Below are 18,557 nucleotides of genomic sequence, written 5' to 3' on the forward strand. Positions count from 1 at the left end.
AAGATGTTAGAATGTCTAGTCAGGGATACCATTAGTAACAAAATAACTCCTCCACCCTCCTCTGTCCTTTATCCTGGCTCCCACACAGCACAGACTGCTCTTCTCACCAGAAAAGAGAAGGGTTTTCCAAAGATGTAGATATTGCTTCAACCATGCCTTGATGCAGCAGTTTCCAAAAACAGGGAATGCATCTAGGTACATTTGTATGTGTGGTGTTGGGGTGGGGGTCTAGTGGGAAGCTTTAGGGTTATCATCTTCCTCAGGTAAACATGGCTTCTCTTCCCTTGGAGACCAATGGCTTTAGCTTGCAGAGGGCAAGAGACCCTATTTGTATTTGAGTTATTTGTAAGCTAGATGCTAGACAGCATAAATTTTATTTTTTTAGGCCTATAACTGCACTTCCCGATAACTGCCACCAGCCACGTGCTCTTGGGCACTTGGAATGCGGCTAGTGTGACTGAGCACTGAAGTTTTAATTTTATTTCATTTTAATCAAATGTAAACTTAAAAACTAATGCTCAATTTAGTTATCGGGAAACTTTCAAATATGTTTGGAATAACTTGGGTATGTGAATCTACTTTACCTGGATTTGATTAGGTTAATATCATTAATACACATGAAACATTTAGCTCAGTGCTTGGCACACAGTGAGTGATCAATAACTAGTACTGTTATTTTCAGGAAAACAAATAAAGCTACATTCCCACCTTACTTCTTACTCAGAAATAGATTCCAGATGGATCAAGAGACTTAATGTAAAAAAAAAAACAGAACTGTAAAACATTCTCAATGAAAATTTTTTATACCTTTAGGTAGTGTTGGATTTTCTAAGCATGTCTTAATAAGCAGATCAGAGAAGAAAAGGCTATTAAAGTAGATTATATAAAAGTTTGACATTTTTGTCCTGGAAAAGACACTATACAAAGTTGGAAGCCAAAAAAAGAAAAAACTGGGAGGAAATTACTTGTAATATGTAGCACAGAAAGATTTTTGGAAAAAACTCAAACAACAGAAATAGAAAAACAGGCTAATTATATAAAAAGGCAAATCACAAAGAGGAAACAAAATGGTCAATAAACATGTGAAACACCATCCACCATTGCTAGAAATCAAAGAAACACAAACAAGTATGAAAGACTAGCAAAAATATAAAGGTTGCCAGCACTCAGTTATGGCAGATGTGGGAAAATGACCATCCGCTTCATGCACTAGTTACTGGTGGGCATATCAATTGGGATAGTCCTTCTGGAGGGCAGACTGGTACTATCTATGCAAATGACTCAGTAACTCCACTTTTAGAGCTTACATTGAGGGGACAGTGCATAAGTGTGAAAAAATTCACTCAGCCTAAGAATCTGCATCACAGTGTTGTTTATAAAAGTGAAAACTGGAAACATAAATACCCATTAGTAGATATTAATGGATTAACTAAATTATGGTAGGGCTATACAATGGGATACAGACCTTAAAAATACTGAAGTAGACTGATATTTATTGAGTTTCCAGGGAAACAAGTCCCTCCTGAGTCCCCAGATAACAAGATCAGACCAGAGGTTTGTAAATAAATCTATATTTTCTAAGTTTGGATTATTCGTCTCTTCTCCATATTCCCTTCAGCGCTCCATCACTTGTGTTAATGGACAGCTGGTTGTTTATATTAGGGGCTTGTAATCTATTCCATGGGCCTCTTGGAATGTATACAAAATTTTATGTGTATGTGTATTTTACTGGGAAGAGTCAATGGTTTCATTAGAGTCTCAAAGGGTCTCTAATCCCCAGATGATTAAGAACTACTGGCATATAGTTTAATGAGCCAAGTTTTTGTGTAACTTTGCTTCAAAAAGGATATGTGATTGTACAGCCTGTTCATTCATTAGTCAACAAATATTTACTTAGTACTTACTAAGTCTTACCTTGATTGGTAACCCAATTACCATAAAATTTTGGAATAAATTTCTTTACTTACTTTAGAAGTATTTTTAAATATACACACATACACAACCCCAAAAAGCCCTCTGGCAGCTAAGAGACAAAAAGCAGATTGAAGAGTTTCAAAAAAAATTATAATGTAAATTTTTTTTATATATATATTTTTTATTTTGGTATCATTAATCTACAATTACATGAGGAACATTATGTTTACTAGACTCCTCCCTTCACCAAGTCCCCCCCACATACCCCATTAGTCACTGTCCATCAGCGTAGTAAGATGCTGTAAAATCACTACTTGTCTTCTCTGTGTTGCACAGCCCTACCTGTGCGCCCCCCCAATTTATACATGCTAATCATAAGGCCCCCTTTCTTCTTCTCCTCTCTTCTCCCTCCCTTTCCCCTCATACTCCCCAGTCCCTTTCCCTTTGGTAACTGTTAGTCCTTTCTTGGGTTCTGTGATTCTGCTGCTGTTTTGTTCTTTCAGTTTTTCCTTTTTTCTTAGATTCCACATATGAGTGAAATCATTTGGTACTTGTCTTTCTCTGCCTGGCTTATTTCACTGAGCATAATACCCTCTAGCTCCATCCATGTTGTTGCAAATGGTAGGATTTGTTTTCTTCTTATGGCTGAATAATATTCCACTGTGTATATGTACCACATCTTCTTTATCCATTCCTCTACTGATGGACACTTAGGTTGCTTCCATTTCTTGGCTATTGTAAATAGTGCTGTGATAAACACAGGGGTGCATCTGTCTTTTTCAAATTGGGCTGCTGCATTCTTAGAGTAAATTCCTAGAAGTGGAATTCCTTATAATGTAAATTTTTTAAAAATCTTTTGAATCTTACAAACATTTGAGCTCCTTTAAGGAGATAACCTAAAGGTTTCTGGATTTGGAAATTTTTATCTTTGTGAGGCTAGCCAAGTTCTCAAAATCAGATAAAGACTAGGACACAATCAAGTAAGTAGTTCTAAATGAAGATAGCAATAAATCATTTTATATATTAACTTTAAAATGTTCTATAATTTACTGATGCCATAATATAAAAAATAAATATGATGCTAAATCTGAGGCTCCAAATTTATCCAATTATTAAAATATCTCATTGTGTGGTAAAATGATTCAGATACATAAGAGAAGAAAGATTATTCTAACTGGTCATGATGATATCATAGTGATAAAACAGATTAAAGGGAAAACCAGCAACTATAAATGAACTGAAACCAAAGGAAAACATAATTTTGAAGGGAATATCCCATTTTCAGGAGGCAGAGGAGGTAAGAAGTAATAAGCAAAAAAAAAACCCTAAAAAATCAACAGGATTTATTTATGAAGGCATATTGGGCAATGCCTAGTTGTAGTTTTATCCTTAATACATGAAAATATTTTTATTTATGAATTTGAATTAACTACTTACAAATTTAGGTTTAAACAGCTCTAGAGGTACTATACGGTTTCTTCTATGGTTTAGTATTCTCAAAACTGCCTTAAAATTCTCTTACAGCAAATTTCACTACAATAAATTACAAGGCACAGTGTAGGTTAAGGTAGATTTTTACTGAATTGACTTTTATATAACATAAATAGATCTTTTGCTGGGCTCAAATACATATATTTTTAAAGATTGTGATTTCATTCAGTACAAAGTTGGTAAGACCTAAAAATAGCTATGCCCCAAAATTTTTCTAAAACATCAACTTGTAATTTATTTTCATTTTTCTTCTTTAAACTCCTTAAATGTTAAAATTATTTTAAACACTAAATCTAGTTACAAAAGACTATTTAATGTGAATTTAATTAAGGCAGAACATGTCCCTTGTACTGGCAATGACATATACCCAAGACAATGACATATACCCAAGAGAAAACATTTTTCACTACAGATTTCCTTTACCAGAAATTCCCAAGTGAATACCATAATAAACATTTAAAGAAGTCATTAAGCATGACTAATGGAATTACAAGAAAAAGAAATCCATACACCTAGCAACCTCTGTAGGTATCATCATGAAGGAGAAAGCAATACAAAAGCAAACGCAGAAAATATATTGAAATAATACAATGTTCAGGGTTGCAAGAAGTTAAAGTAAACTACACCAACTTTTTTTCAAAAGTTGAGAAAAACAAACACATATACTCAATATGAAATGAATGGTAACTTAGCAGAGTGCATACACAAGTACCACAATATAATTTCTTTCCTAAATTTATAAAACAATATAGTTCTCCATCAGTTGATATATAAAAATAAGGAGTATTCCATCAAGTATAGGCAATAACTCAGTCCTCAAGTTCAAATTATTTTAACTCTGAAAACACAAAATACAATTAGATTGACTTTAATAAAGTTCAATGAAAGATGTCATATAACCATACAAAATAGGAATACTATGTCAAATATTTAACACAAACATCACAAACTACTACTTGTTTTTCTGCTCCTAAAAAGGAAACATTAATGGAAAACAAAACAGGTTTCTCATTCTAAGATAAATCGACACACAAGTCATTTGAAAAACTTTTCCCCCCAGCTTTGATATAATTGATGTACCAATATGTAAGTTTAAAGTATATAATATAATGATTTGATATATATATATGATGCAAAATGATTACAATAAAGTTAGTTGACACAAACATCACCCCACATAATTATAATTTGTGTGAATGGGTGGGGGTGTGTGTGAAAAATTTCAAGATATACTCTCTTAGCAACTTTAAAACACGTAATACAGTATTATTAACTACAGTCACCAGGCTGTTCATTTGATCCCCAGAACTTATTCATCTTCTAACTGGAAGTTTGTATGTACCCTTTGGCCACCTCCACACAGTCCCCCATCTCCTGCCCCTGATGATCACCAATCTGCTTTGCTTCTATGAGTTAAGGTTTTTTATATTCTACACGTAAGTGAGATCATACAGTATTTGTCTTTCTCTACCTGATTTATTTCATTTAGCATAATGCCCTCAAAGTCCTTCCACTTTGTTACAAATGGCAGATTTCCTTTTTTTGTGTGGCTGAATAATATTCCATCAGATACATGTATATCTCACATTGTCTCCAACCATTCATTAAAAATAACTTTTTCTGGCTGACAAAAGTATCCCCTGTTCATTATTATCTGTTTATTATAGAAAAATAGGAAGATACTAGAAAATGTATATACACACACACACACACACACACTGAATCCCACAACCCAGAAGAAACTTTTTCTCAATGCTTCTTTCTTTTACCAAGCATAACTGTATGTGATTGTTTTGTAATTTGTTTTTTTATTTCAGTAATAGATTGTGAACTTTACCTAAGTCATCAAACATTGTTTTATGACGTAATTTGAAATGGCTGATAGTATTCATTGTACAGCTATTCCTCAATTTAGTTCCCTAATTATCTAAGGCTGAACACTTAAGTTGTTTCTAACTTATTACTATTTTAGATACACTATGAGGAACATCCTAGTATACAAATCTTTGAACATATTTAGAATATGTCAACTAAATGGAACTATTAGGTCAAAAGGTATGCTCATTCTTAAAGCTCTTAGTATATTAAACTGCCCTAAAAAAAAGTACCAATTTATATTCCAACCAATATGTATGAAGGTGCCAGTTCTCTCATATTCGTAAGCAGCACTGTTTTTATTCCTCCAATATTTTTAGTCTTTGTAAATCTATTAACTGCAAAAGTTATGTCATTGTTTTTAATTGTATTTCTTGAATTCTAGTGCAGTTGAACATAATTTATATGATTATTGGTCACTTATAGTTCTTCTTTTGTTCATTTTCTTACTCGGAGAATCATCTTTTTCTTATTATTTGTATATATTCTTTATATGTCAAGAATATTAACACATAACCTTTTGTCATATATGTTAAAGTATTTTTCTCCTTTTGTCATTTATCTACCTTTGGTTTCTGACATTTTTGGCATAAAGAAGCTAATATTTATGTATTTATAAATTTATATATTTTTTTCTCTTCTGAGTTACTCCATAAAAGCCACTGTTTTTATGTTTGTCCACTTCAATGTTACCAGTACAACTGGAATGTAATGCTAACTAGACCAGAAGTCCAAACTAGACTTCTCACATTTGGATAATAAAAATTCAAAACCACAAATTTTGATGATGTCACATATCTAGAACAAAATTTAAATATGTGCTTAAGGTAATAAGTAATCTTCCTTAATGACCCATCTTTTAAAATTATGTGCTTTGCTCTGGTATTGCAAAATCAAAGGATCATGCTTCATCACCAACTCAGCATGTTAACTGTAGCCATGTCATTCAGGAAGCTAAATATTTTCTATTTTGTTTTACTTGCAACAGCTATGGTGGAAAGCCAATCTCTATACATATTACAATGAATTCAATATTTTTAGTTGATATTTAAACTCATTGCAAGATCAACTCGCCTCTAAAATATGCTTAGGATATGCGTCAGGGTTTCTGTGTCATTATATAACTAAAACAATAACAACATAAAAAGAAGGAATATTTGCATTGCGTCTCTATATATTAGACCTTCCATGCATCTTGTAGTAAGGTTCTACAATGTCCAATTCTCATTAAAATTCTCCTTCACTTTCTACCAGAAACAGATCACAAATCCTAAAGACATAAACCCACAGGGTGAAGTGTTCCATTTTGTAAACAGCTGTGTATTTCTCTAGATCACTAGGTTTGCTACTTTTCTCAAGCCTAAAAGATGACCAAAAGATTTTCAGAAACCTGAAACAGTATGAAAAAATAGAATCAACATTATTTGAGAGAAAATTTTACCTAATTTAAACTGTGAATGACATCATGTAGAATGCTATACTATACTGATAAATTCTAAGTTTTAGTACTTTAACAGAAAGTGTACAACATCCTTCTTTTTATAAATGCTACAATGACATTTCTGAAGGTAGCTTATTTAAAACATTTCCCTACTTTGAACTTTTGAATCCCACTCATTACAAACACACAGTGATTTGTCACTAGTTATAGGCTCTGAATTTTAGACAACACAAGAGAGTTTTTCACAAACTTTCTAATTTACTCTCATCTAAAGGCTGGAAAACCCCACTGAAGACTTAAAACTCATCAGACATAGAAAAAAAAAAACAGCTTTAATTGTAGGATCTCACTGTCACAAACATAAGGAAATTCTGAGTTATAGATTCTTCACATTAAGCTTTTTCCACTGACATTGTAACTTCTGTCAACATTCAAAGAAAATTCAACCCCGGTCAAAGGTGACAGTTTGACAATCCTGGAAGCTAACATCCTCTGTTTATTTGAACAAGTTAATACTCTCTGCTCAGGGAATTTGAAGTTTTTCTCGTCCTTGACTTGATCTCAAATTCAAATCACTATACTTTAGGGTTCTGCCTACGTCTCCAAGATTTAACTTCCCAGTTCAACTCTAAGGAAAAACGCAAAGAGCATCAGATACGAAAACGAATACATTTCTGAGACTAGTTTCTAATGATCTTTGCATTATTCTAAATAGATAACAATTAGTACAGTGGCCTTAAAAATCATCCCCCCCAAAATTAGAATTCTTAGGCCCTATCTCAGAAATTACAATAAATAACTCTAAAAAGCTTCAATAAAACAAGAAGAGGACTATAAGTACTTTCAAAATAAAGATAAAAATAAGATGAGCTGGATACCTGCATTCTCAGTCAACAAACAGATATGTCACATGCCACAATGGCACAAATGATCTTTGTTTGTAAACAGAGGCCAAGGAGACAGCTTATATCCCCTCCTCTGATGTATATGGTAATGCTAGTGGAGGACAACAAAGAACAACTAACAGTTAAAATTAAAGACTTACTCTGTTTTAATGTAACTTCCACCAGGATTATATATGTTAGTTGGAAAAATACTTATCACTACCTTCATAAACTTAAGAAAACACCAAAAAAAAAAAATACACACATACACACATACATAGATATGTACACTATTAAAATCAAACAGTCCATTTGGGTACACAAATAAAGAAATACAAGCCTTAAAGAAATTAAATGTGTGTTGCAAAGCTGCAGTTGCCTCTCTCCTTCCCAGGGCAGTGGTTCGGAATGCAGCCTCTGGAATCAGCTTGGCCTGGGTTTGGATCCAGCCTGCCTTTACTAGCAACGTGACCTTGGACAAGTTACTTAACTTCTCTGTGGCCATTTCTTCATTTTTCATCTGAGGACAATAGCCAACCCTCTGAGGATCATAAATTCAAACATGGTGACAGCTGTAACACTGTCTGCTTGGCACGCTGAAGGGGACAGTGTCAGGTGTCCTTATTATCTTTCTACTTTTAGACTTCGGGCATAATTTGAAGTACTTTTCAATTACCTTTCTAATCACTTGCTGAAAAATGGCACAGTAATTATCACATAGATAATTAGTACATCTTCCCAGATAAGCCCATGGTAGTAGTAGAGCTCTAGCCCAGAGCAGTAAACAGTTGTTTTTAATGCAAATCATGAATGTGGCTGTTACTGGTAACTTTGGCTTGATTTCCCATATGCAAAAAAAAAAAAAAAAAAAAATCCCCTACCAGGGGAAAACAAGCAGTATTAGAAAACACTTGGGTTTGTTCTGTTATCATTGCAGGGTAAAGCCAAATTCACTTTTAGTAGCCTTATGGGCACTGAAAATGTTAGTCACTAAATTAATCCCAACAAATAATAATGATTGATTGGCTCATCGATGTATTTCCCCTTGTCTTCCCCAACCTTTCTCTTACTAGTCAGAAAGGAAAGTTTTCATATTTTCTGAGAATCTCATTACTGCTCTCAAACCATACTCTACATCTTAGTATAATTTTAAAAATGAGTCAGCACAAGCACCTCAGAGAGCTAGAAGTGCACAGAATATAGAGATATTTCTCTTCATAATGGAAATCTGGAAAATTTTTTAAAAGAGAGCGTCAAAGGCAATGGGAGAATAAACAGAGTGAGTGTTGGCATGGATTTTGCAAACTGACTTATAAAAAATAAATGTTCTTTTTCAATCAATCAATATATTCTTCATCTTAATAGTATTATAATTCATGGGGAATGGATGTAATTATTATGAAAAAACCCAAAGAAGAAAATATCTAGTATTTGACAAATTAAAAGTCCTCTTTTCTTGAATACTGAGGGTGGAGGGAATGGGAAGTCAAGGTTTTCTAAGTATTATCATCATTTGCAAATTGCAGGTGCTTATATACATGCAACATGCTAATGCTGCCTTCAGTAATGTGATCCAAAAGAAAATTTAGGAGAGATAAACTACCCCTAAACTGCAAAATTATCTGAATGCCAGTTTAATCGGGAGTCTCTTTAGTCACTACACTTCTTAGAATAAAGTTAGTTGACTACCAGGAAAAGACCACTTGCTTCAATCACTGTCCATATTCTAGAATGTACTTCTCCTCAGGGCTCCCCGTAACTCATACTCCAACATTTATATTTAAAGTGACCTATCATGTAAAATTTATCCAGGAGGGTCAAGGGAGAGTTTTATGGCTAAGGGTGGTTCCTCCAAAGTTATATCCCCAGACCCTAAATTTCTCCTAGCCCAGTAAGACCAACTCCTCTGTGAAATTCTCTACGCTTTTAGGTGAGGTCAGAAAACTGCTACAGTCACTGCTTAACATTGGGGCTCTATATTATATAAACCTACGGCAACCCCTCTTTAAAACTCTTTTGACAATGACTCAAGGCTCCACGTAACACGTTTCAACTCTATCTCAGTGCCATACATTTTCTAGGTACCTGGAAGGAAACAGATAGCAGGAGCCCCAATTTTCTGTTAACTGTGCCTTTGTTGATGTTGTGTTTTAAGATTCCTTCCAAAGCTGCTAAACCCTGCAGAGAGTTGGGAAAGGATTCAGGAATGTCTTGCCCTCCCAAGTGGGTATTCAGGCTGAGAGTTCAGTAAAAGTGTCATGAGGGAGTACAATGGGTCAAAGACAAACCACATGGCATCTGATGCTCTGTCTTTGTATGTTTAAAAGAAAAATATGACGCTACAAGAAGGCTGACATGTGGACCTAATTTTGAAAATACAAACAGGAAGCACCCCCCACCCCAATATTACCATTTAAAAAAAAGGAAACCAAACCTCAAACATACCTTCCAAGGAAGTCATGGGTGTGACCAAAACTAACAAAAGTAATAAAACGTCATCTAAAACCCTGAAACCACCAAAAGTGAGGGTCTCATTCAACCAATTAAAAATCTGACACCTGTAAATTACTCCTCTCTTTGATGAGTAAAAACAGCATAGATTTAGACATGTAAAATCTTCTCCAAACTGACTCAGGTTTTTCAGTGGTAAAGGATCATCATTAATAAGAAAACAACCAATGTGAACATTCTACTTAAAATGAGGACATGATAACTAAGAGTGAATGCAATTTTCCAAAAAAAATATATTTTTTATCATTGTGATGCTCATGGTTTAAAGGTACAAAAAAACTGTCTGATCAATGGAAACTAGATAGTTAAATCTGACTTTCTTATTCCCAGAAATTAGCATAAAACTGTTGTGTTTCCAACATTGCAGGGGAAAAAAATACTTCTGATTTTAGAACACTTCTATTAACAAAGCTCAGGTTTAGAGAAAATTTTTTTACTTTAAACACTATGGGGACAGTAATACTTTAGAATTAACTTTTTTAAACATTACGTTTATTGAGAAGTTCCACAGTCAAAGTGTGTTGATACTTTATTACGCAGTAAAAGGATATTCTTCTGAATCGCTCAGTAATCTGGAATTGTCAGATAACATTTCAGAAGAATAAGTTTCAAATATTCAAAACAAATTAATAAAAACTGGAGGGATTTGTTTTGTTTTTTTGCTTCCTTACGTAGGAATAATGTAGTAACCTACACTCTAATAGAAGGAAAAATGTGTCACTGGTAGGTAGAACATCCAGAAATTTGCGAATACCCTATACGTATTTGTAGGGCATTAGAAGAGTTAAGCTTCCTTTGATCCCACCTTCAACCTGCAATCTAATCTTGAGCATGTTATTTACCTATTTATAACATCTTCCTTTTAGTCTAAGACTATGGGTATCATCTATCTACACAAAAACAAGCCAAATGAACCATCAGAAGCACATTCATAAATACAAATCTAATACAAATCACAAATAATCTGAATACTGACACTAGTATAACTTGAAAAAACTGACGTAAGTACCAAAAGAGCAGTAAATGATACTTTTTTGCTAGTCTTGATGTGGTTCTATGTAAAAAAAAAATCTTTAAAAATCAATTGAGAGCAAGAAAGTGAAGATGAAATGAGAAGTTGGAACACAATAGGAAGTGCTGACCAAAATATTTATGTTGTAACACACCAAACAATGATAGCACTTTTTCCCCTTCTATCATCTGTATCACGAAGTATCTGTTTAAGGAACACATCCAGCTTAATTTTCTAAAGACAATCCATAGTAAAATGCCATAGGCAGAAATGTGAACACCAAAAAGGACTAGAGAGAAGGTAGAAAAATTTATTTAGTTGGGTAGAAAGCAAAGATTTTGTGCAGTTTAGCTCCAAGTTATGCAATGACCAAACTGCTGGTGATAGATATCAACTTTTTTTCTGATGTTTTGCTTTTTGAAAAAAAGATCTCTCCACTCTTTCCCGTGTCTCCAACAGGTGCTTGCAACTTTCATCTTCCAAAGGCTACAGAAAACAAGGAATCTACTCCATAACCTTACCTGACCAAAAAGTGTGTTGTTTTAATTAAACATGACAGAACCACAAATTGCCACGTAATAAATTTTTCTTGAAGTCAACAGCCCCTTCTCCCATTTACAAGACCAATTCTGTCATCTTCATGAGATGGAAACTGGTATGAAAACAAACGAAAACCCTGAAGCTTTGAAACAAAGACAATCAACAGGATTCCACCATTTGAAATGATCCGAACTGATCCAATATTCATAGTGTTACAAAATGAAATTAGAAAAAAACATGTCAGGCATACTAAGTAAAAGACATCCTCTTCTAGAACTATAGCTAATGACTATAAACAAATGAACAATAACAGAAGAATGCTGAGGCAAACTTTTATCCTCTTAATTGAATTATATCAAAATTATTTTAGATAAAATACACTCAACAGCTGAAAGCTTATTATGGCCCAGGCGGCTATCCAACCACTTTGGAAACCTAAGATACAAGCAGACGATAAACATCATTTGAAGACTTGAAAAAATGACCTAAGATCAGTTCAATCATTTGGTGACACACTTGCCTTTTCAAGGGGCATTCTCCAAGGACATTTCAGAGACAATTTATGGAACTGTATTTAGGCAAAGATCTATGACTTCACTATGTTTTGGGGAGAGCACTGATCTGAGAGTCCTCAAAATGACATTTCAATCCCTGAACTACTGAACAGTTGTGTGAACTGAGCAGGACACTTACTCCACCGGCGTGGGCCTCAATTTCCTCATTTGTACAATTAAAAAATGTAGTATCGCCGGGGTCCTTAGTCCTAACATTCACAGGCCCACTTTTAGCACTATTTATTTGATACAAGAGTATGGCAGGATCATAGGGGACATGAAGAAGAATTTTGGGAAAAAAAGATGATCACTGTCTCTTTTTGCCTTTAAATTCTTGTGGCTTTCATTAATCCCATCCTCCCCAAAACTGGCGCTTGTTTTTCTTCTTCTCCTTTCCATCACTTGCTGGCTACAAGTGTTTGCAAACGCCTCTTGCTCCACACAAGTTCTTTCCTCTTCGATCAGCCTGACCGTCTTGCCAGATTCCTTTAGTCTCGGACCGGCTTTTGTGACACAACGACTCCCTTCCGACTCTCCCTATCTAGCCCCGCCACCAGGAGCCCTTTTTTACTTTCTCCCCGGCTAGAAAAAAAAAGAGCACGCTTCATCCCCTGCCACAAGCCCGGGCCCAGGCCTGGCGGGTCCTGATGTGGGATCCCGCAGCCCAAAGCCTTATCGAAATGTTCGAGTTTGTTGCCCTGACTCCTTATAAGGCACTGTTCCTTGAGGCTCTGCTGACACCTCGACCCCACCGGGCACCCCCGGGTTCATCCCACCCCCGGGAGTCGCAGATACCTCTTCTGAAAAAAGGAGGAAAAGCGAGGAGACGGCAGAGGCGACCTGGAACTGCAACACGAAGGTGTGAGGTGGCGACAGCAGCCCCCTCCAGCCCTCGGGGTGGGCGCCGGCTCCCTCCCACGCCCACCAGACACCCGCGCACGCACAGCCTCGGCTGTCGCCTCCTCCCGCCACGCCGCGGCTCCGCACGGCGCCCCCCGCGCGCCCCAGCCCCTCGCCCCCCGCAGCCCCTCAGCCCGCGAGCAGCCACGACGGCCGCCTCCCGGCCGGGGAGCGATGGCGGCGGCGCGGCCCTGCTGTGCGGCTGGGCGGCCGGGGCGCGAGGCCCCCGCCCGGGCGGGCTCCCCGGCCCTTCTCCCTCGGCCCCGAGCGCAGGGCTCGCCTAGCGGCTCCTACCTCGCTCGGCCGCTCTGGCCCCAGCGGCTGCCTCGCGCCCTTTCGCTCGCTCGCTCCCTCCCTCCGCCGGGCCGCCGCGCGTAGTCGCCTGCGCAGGGTCCCCGCCCCGGGTGACGGCTCCGGCCGCCGACTCTCCTCGCGCCGCGGCCCACGGGGGCGCGCGCGCCGCTTGCCGCGGAGGCCCTGGCGCGCGGGCGCGCACCGCTTCCTGGTTCCGCCCAGCGCGCGCTCGCGAGCCCGTGGTCCCTCGCCCCGGCTCCGCGGTCCTGGAGGGACCCGGAACCCCCTCCGCGCGCAGCCTCTCCCCGCGGAGGTGGGGTGGCCTCCGCACTCGGCTCCCCCGCCGGGTCCGCGGGCCACGAGCGCATGCTGCTTTGTTTGGGTAGCCCGCTGCCACCAGCAGGGCGCCGGCCGACGGCCGTGGTTGTGGTCGCTGGCCCCCTGCACGGCCCGCCCACCTCCCTCGCCCCGGACTGAGGCCCGAGTTCAGGGGCCTGTCCCTCCCAGGCGGAGGTCAGAAGTCCACCGCTGCCCCATCAATAATTATCCCGGGTTTGCTCCCAGGAGGGTGTTTCAGCAAGGACTGCCTCTTAAGACCCAGTCGGGCAGAAAGTCTGAATGGGCACAGCTGGAGTTTACACTCGCCCAGGCCTACTGGATCCGTGCACTGTTCTAGAGTGAATCTGTCGGGTAGAGGGGAGTCTGAGACTATTTCCCTCCCTGGGGACGCTTGCTAGCTCCCACCTGCGGGAGGGATTGGCTGTTCTATCCAGAGAAGGATGAAGAAGCAGGATCACCTCTGTGAGATCCAGGGATAAGGGGGTCTCTGAAAGACTTTATCACGTAATGGAGAGGGGGTGCAGTGTCTGAGAAGGCAGCCTGAGTCACTCCCTCTCTTCTCCTCTCCTCTCTCCTCTGGTTACATCTCTGGAGCTGGCCAACCGTTTCCCTGGCAACCCTCCAAGGGCCAGCTCCGAAGCAAGTCATGTCAGATCTCCAGCTGCAGGGGCAGAAAGGGGAGAAGGACCCTGCACACACACACACAGAGCTTCCCTACAGGCTGAAAATTTTCATGTCCAGAGATGACCACGATCTGTAAGTCCCCAAGTACTCCCATAATCCTCCTTTGGCAGCTCTCCCCAGCAGTCTTCCCTTCATCCCCAGAATTACAGGAGCCACAAAGATTTTTGCATATACAGCCGATCACAAAGTCCTTCTCCCTCACCCAGGCAACTGTTTCAATCCCACGCTCAGGGCCAATACCTGGCACAGTGCTTTGCACAGAGTAGGTACCGAGAGCTTGGAGGCCACAGCAGGAAGCTGGACGGAAACACCAGCCATGAGCTCTCTGGCACCCCTCTGGACAGTTACTATCCAAGATGTTTTGACACCGGTGCACACTTTCTCTTTCTTGTAAGGTTTCATACCTGCACGTATGCTGTTCCTTCTGCCTGGAATGTCCTGCCCTCGTGATGCCTACACTTCAGTAACACTTGCTCCTCACCCTCCCTATTTCCCCCCCACACCCTGACATGTTGGTCATGCCTCTGTTATGGCACCCCTCCCGTTAAAGGACAATTTCTTACTTATTCTCTCTCTATGCACAATGGCACACACTATTCCACTCACCTTTTCTTTTTTTTTTTGCTTTAAAAAACTATGGAATGTTCAAAAATTTTTGTGTCATCCTTTCACAGGGGCCATGCTAATCTCTGTATCATTCCATTTTAGTATGGGTGCTGCCGAAGTGAGCGCTCCATTCGCCTTTAAATCCTCCCACGCTGTGTCCAGCCCAGAGCAGACACCCAGTAAATATCTGAGGAATAAACCTTACACTATAGGAATAGCAATGGAAACTGGGAGGACTGTGTGGTAATTAAGAGCACAAGAATCTAAAACAAGACTCTCTGTCAACTCCTTCAGCCATGTGGCCTTGAGCAAGTTTTCTGCCTCAATTTCCTCACCTTACTATGCTGATAGTAATAGGGCCTACCTCATAGCATTGCTGTGAGAATTAATTGAGCTAATGCATGTAAAGTTCTTTGCATAGGATAAAGCACTACAGAGCTGTTAACTCTTACTGTCGTTTCTAGTAACAGCTAAGATTTACATCTCTCTTCCTAGGGCCAGTTAGATCTAGGACTCAGTCCAGCTGCCTTGGCTGCTGCTGTGAACAGCCACAGGGCACTGGTTTAAACGCCCTAGAGGGCGGGGCAGGCACAGCTCTTCATTCTTGCATCTCATAGCACACCTCTGAATGACCACTAGGCACCAAGCTAGATCTGGCTGGCTGTGTGCACAAAAGACGAAGGACGGAATGTTCCGGGTGACTACCTCAGCAAAACAAGAACGGGTCAAGTTGAGACAGGAAGAACGGTCCAACACCTACCTCCCCCTACTTGCCAATTTAGATGAGGTGAGACCTTCTTCTCCAGGGGTCAGGAACATAAGTCTCCTAAGTTGAGGGGATACCAGACTGAGACGTGACACAGGAGTCCTAGAAAGACCTTGCAGAGAGCCCACATAGAAAGGTCAGACACACCTGCAGACATAAAGGCGTCTGCTAGAGAGAGACACCCGTGTCATCTCTCAGCCTACCTCTGCCTGACCCAGGAGAGAGAGAGGCATGAGTGGAAGCCTGGAAGTCTGGTGGGTGCATACAGTCAACCCACCCTCACCCAGGGACTGACTCTTGCCCTCGCTCCCGTGAACAAGCACATGGCTACCACAGACAAGAGGTCCCCCACTTCACATCCTCCCTCAGCCCTGCCCAGCCATGAGGAGATCATGAAGCCATTTTCTGGAAACGTAATTGAAACCACGACCCCTGTAGCCAGAGACCCATGCTCATGTGACTTCTCTCTCCAGAACTCTCTGGAACCCAGGAGTCACGCTAACCCCGGGCGGACCACCGGCTGCACAGTAGCCGAGGAAGGACACTTGTGGGAACTTCCCTTCTTCCTTAGGAGGATGATTCCTCCCTTTTAAGTCAATACAGGCCCCTAAAGCCATGGGGAGGAGGCATCTGACATTCACCAGACAGAAAGGCAGAGACCCCAGATCTCCAGGGCCTGAGAATGGAGGTTTGTCACAGTCGACAGCGCAGGAGGGGCTCTGTCCGTGCCAGGGCTCACTTCTGCCAGAGAGTGGGCGGTGAAGAGCTGAGTTCTTCATTTAGATCTGGTTCCAAATCCCAGCCCTGCCAAACTCAGCAGCTGTGTGACCTTAGTTGAAGCACTTCACTCCTCTGAGGGCCTTAGCTTCCCTCCCAAGTAAGTCACAGGAGGTAAAGTGTAATATATGTTTATAAATGCATAGGATCTCTCTGGGAGTAACTGTGGCCATTGCCCCTGCAGAGGTGACCTGGGGGACAGGAAAGGACAGAAACTAACTTTTCACCACTTTGAGTCTTCTGAGTTTTGTAGCATGTGCTGTACTACCTATTAAAATATTAAGAGAATAAATGTTTTTTAAAAGGAAAAAGTAGATAGTGTTTATAAAAGTAAGCCTCCTGCTTGGCTTGCAGAAGGCACATGATAAATGAGCATTTTGTCTTTCCTTTCCTCAGCCCAATCCCAGTCAGCTCGTTGGGCCAAAGGGTGGTGGGCATGGGAGTGGGATGTTGCGGTCAGGAGCTGGGAAGCGAGTGATAAGATGCACACGTCCTTGCAGGAGATGCTCACACACTCTCTGTCCTGCTCCCATGTGCCTTACCTGCCTGGGCTCCTTTCTGGCCAGAGCTAGAGGGGTGGCTCTCTAGAAAGTCCAAGGGCCCCCCTACCTTGCCCCCTGGGACAGGGCCACCATTGCCCTTCCTGGGGCAGTGGTGCTCTATCCAGAGAGGACTGGGCCCACACGGAAGAGGGAGCAGAGTGGTGCCCCAGGCAGTATTGTGCTGGCCGGCAGTGGGTGGGGTGTGTGTGCTAAGAACCCAAAAGCTAGCCTGGCAAGGATGAGGCTGCTGGAAAGGGTAGAAAAGGAGAGGCCAGGGTGGCAGAAGAGAGAGCCTTCTGGGTGCTGTGGGTCAGGACGTGTGAGAGGGAAACAGGGGTCTGCACTAGTGCAAGGGAGCCCTTCGAGTGTCAGAGCTTCAGGAAGCCTTGTCCTGTTAGGGGACCTTCATTAATCCAACAAACATCTATGAAGCTGCTTTATGAACCAAGCAGTGGGATGCAGCCCTTTAGGCAACTAGTTAGAGCCTTAGGAAGAGGCCTGTTTTAGAGGACTGAAGCACTGCAGGTGTGCAGAGGAGAAAATGCCCGGTTCACTAGCCAAGGTCCTTCGAAGCAATCCTAGGAGGTGGATCTTGCTGCTCTTTTACAAAGGAGCTCACTCAACTCAGAAAAGCAGACTCACATACCTGAGGTCACTTAGCAGAGTCAGGGTTTGCACCAGGTCCTTAGGACTCCAAAGCCTTCGCATTTTTCTCTACTCCACACTGACCCCAGGAGAGATGAGGAGGAGGTCACCAGGTCAGGGAAAGAATGGCATCTGGGTAGGTGGAATGGAGCAGGCAAAAGCTTGGAGTTGAGAGAGGCCAGTGCACTGGGGGAGCAGCATGGCTGAAGCTCGGATGCAGCAGCAAATGAAGACAGGCCAGGAGGCAGCAGGAAGGGATGCAGCATTGACCCATTCTTCATTTTGTCCTCACGTCCCCCACTTGCTCTTGGGGTTGGGTAGCCAATTTTGGAGGCTGGTAGTAGGGGAGTAGGAAGGGGAGACATGGGTACATGTGTGCATGTAACAAACCAGGGAACAATGTGAAACAGAGACAGGGAGAAGGGAACCACCTCTGGTCATAACAAAGGAAAAGTAGCAGAGTGGTGGGGATGGCAGAGAAGGAAAGCCCTCTCCCACACAACCCCAGGAGGGCCCAGGTCAGATACTGGGCTGGCTAAGGCACAAAAGATGGCTTGTTGGGCTGGAAGTAGGAGAAACTAGCTCAGCAGGAAGAGGGGCCTGGTAGTTATCATGGATGAGGCTGGGAGCCAGGGCTGCTCAGGACAGCAGCCAGTCCCACCCAGCTGCCCAGCCCGGTGCCTGTGGCCCACCTCTCCTTTCTCTCATCAAGCTCCAGGGCCATGAGGAGGACAAGCAAAGGGGGGGCTCCTTCCTTCCCTGACTGGGGAGAAAATGTGTGC

The 18,557-nt window shown here is 41.2% G+C and overlaps 1 protein-coding gene and 1 non-coding gene across 6 annotated transcripts in view; both read right to left on the bottom strand.

Moving 5' to 3' along the window:
* STAT5B (signal transducer and activator of transcription 5B) overlaps nucleotides 1-18,557 on the bottom strand; it is a 65,333-nt gene that overhangs the window by 42,635 nt on the left and 4,141 nt on the right. The window contains exon 1 of one of the 5 annotated variants that reach the window (XM_057501497.1): nucleotides 14,161-14,181. The exons of 1 other annotated variant lie outside the window; for it this stretch is intronic. The gene's annotated coding sequence lies outside the window, so the exon portion shown is untranslated. Of the gene's footprint in view, nucleotides 1-7,766; nucleotides 7,894-7,945; nucleotides 8,092-13,416; nucleotides 13,566-14,160; nucleotides 14,182-18,557 lie in introns of those variants that run through there. 3 more of the 5 variants (XM_036883101.2, XM_057501495.1, XM_057501496.1) reach the window with 3 other exon arrangements.
* On the bottom strand, nucleotides 15,069-15,171 carry LOC118911348 (U6 spliceosomal RNA). The gene has a single exon (XR_005024418.1). It is a non-coding gene; the product is annotated as a U6 spliceosomal RNA (small nuclear RNA).

The sequence above is a fragment of the Manis pentadactyla genome, chromosome 4 (assembly GCF_030020395.1).
Source record: "Manis pentadactyla isolate mManPen7 chromosome 4, mManPen7.hap1, whole genome shotgun sequence".
NCBI lineage: Eukaryota > Metazoa > Chordata > Mammalia > Pholidota > Manidae > Manis > Manis pentadactyla.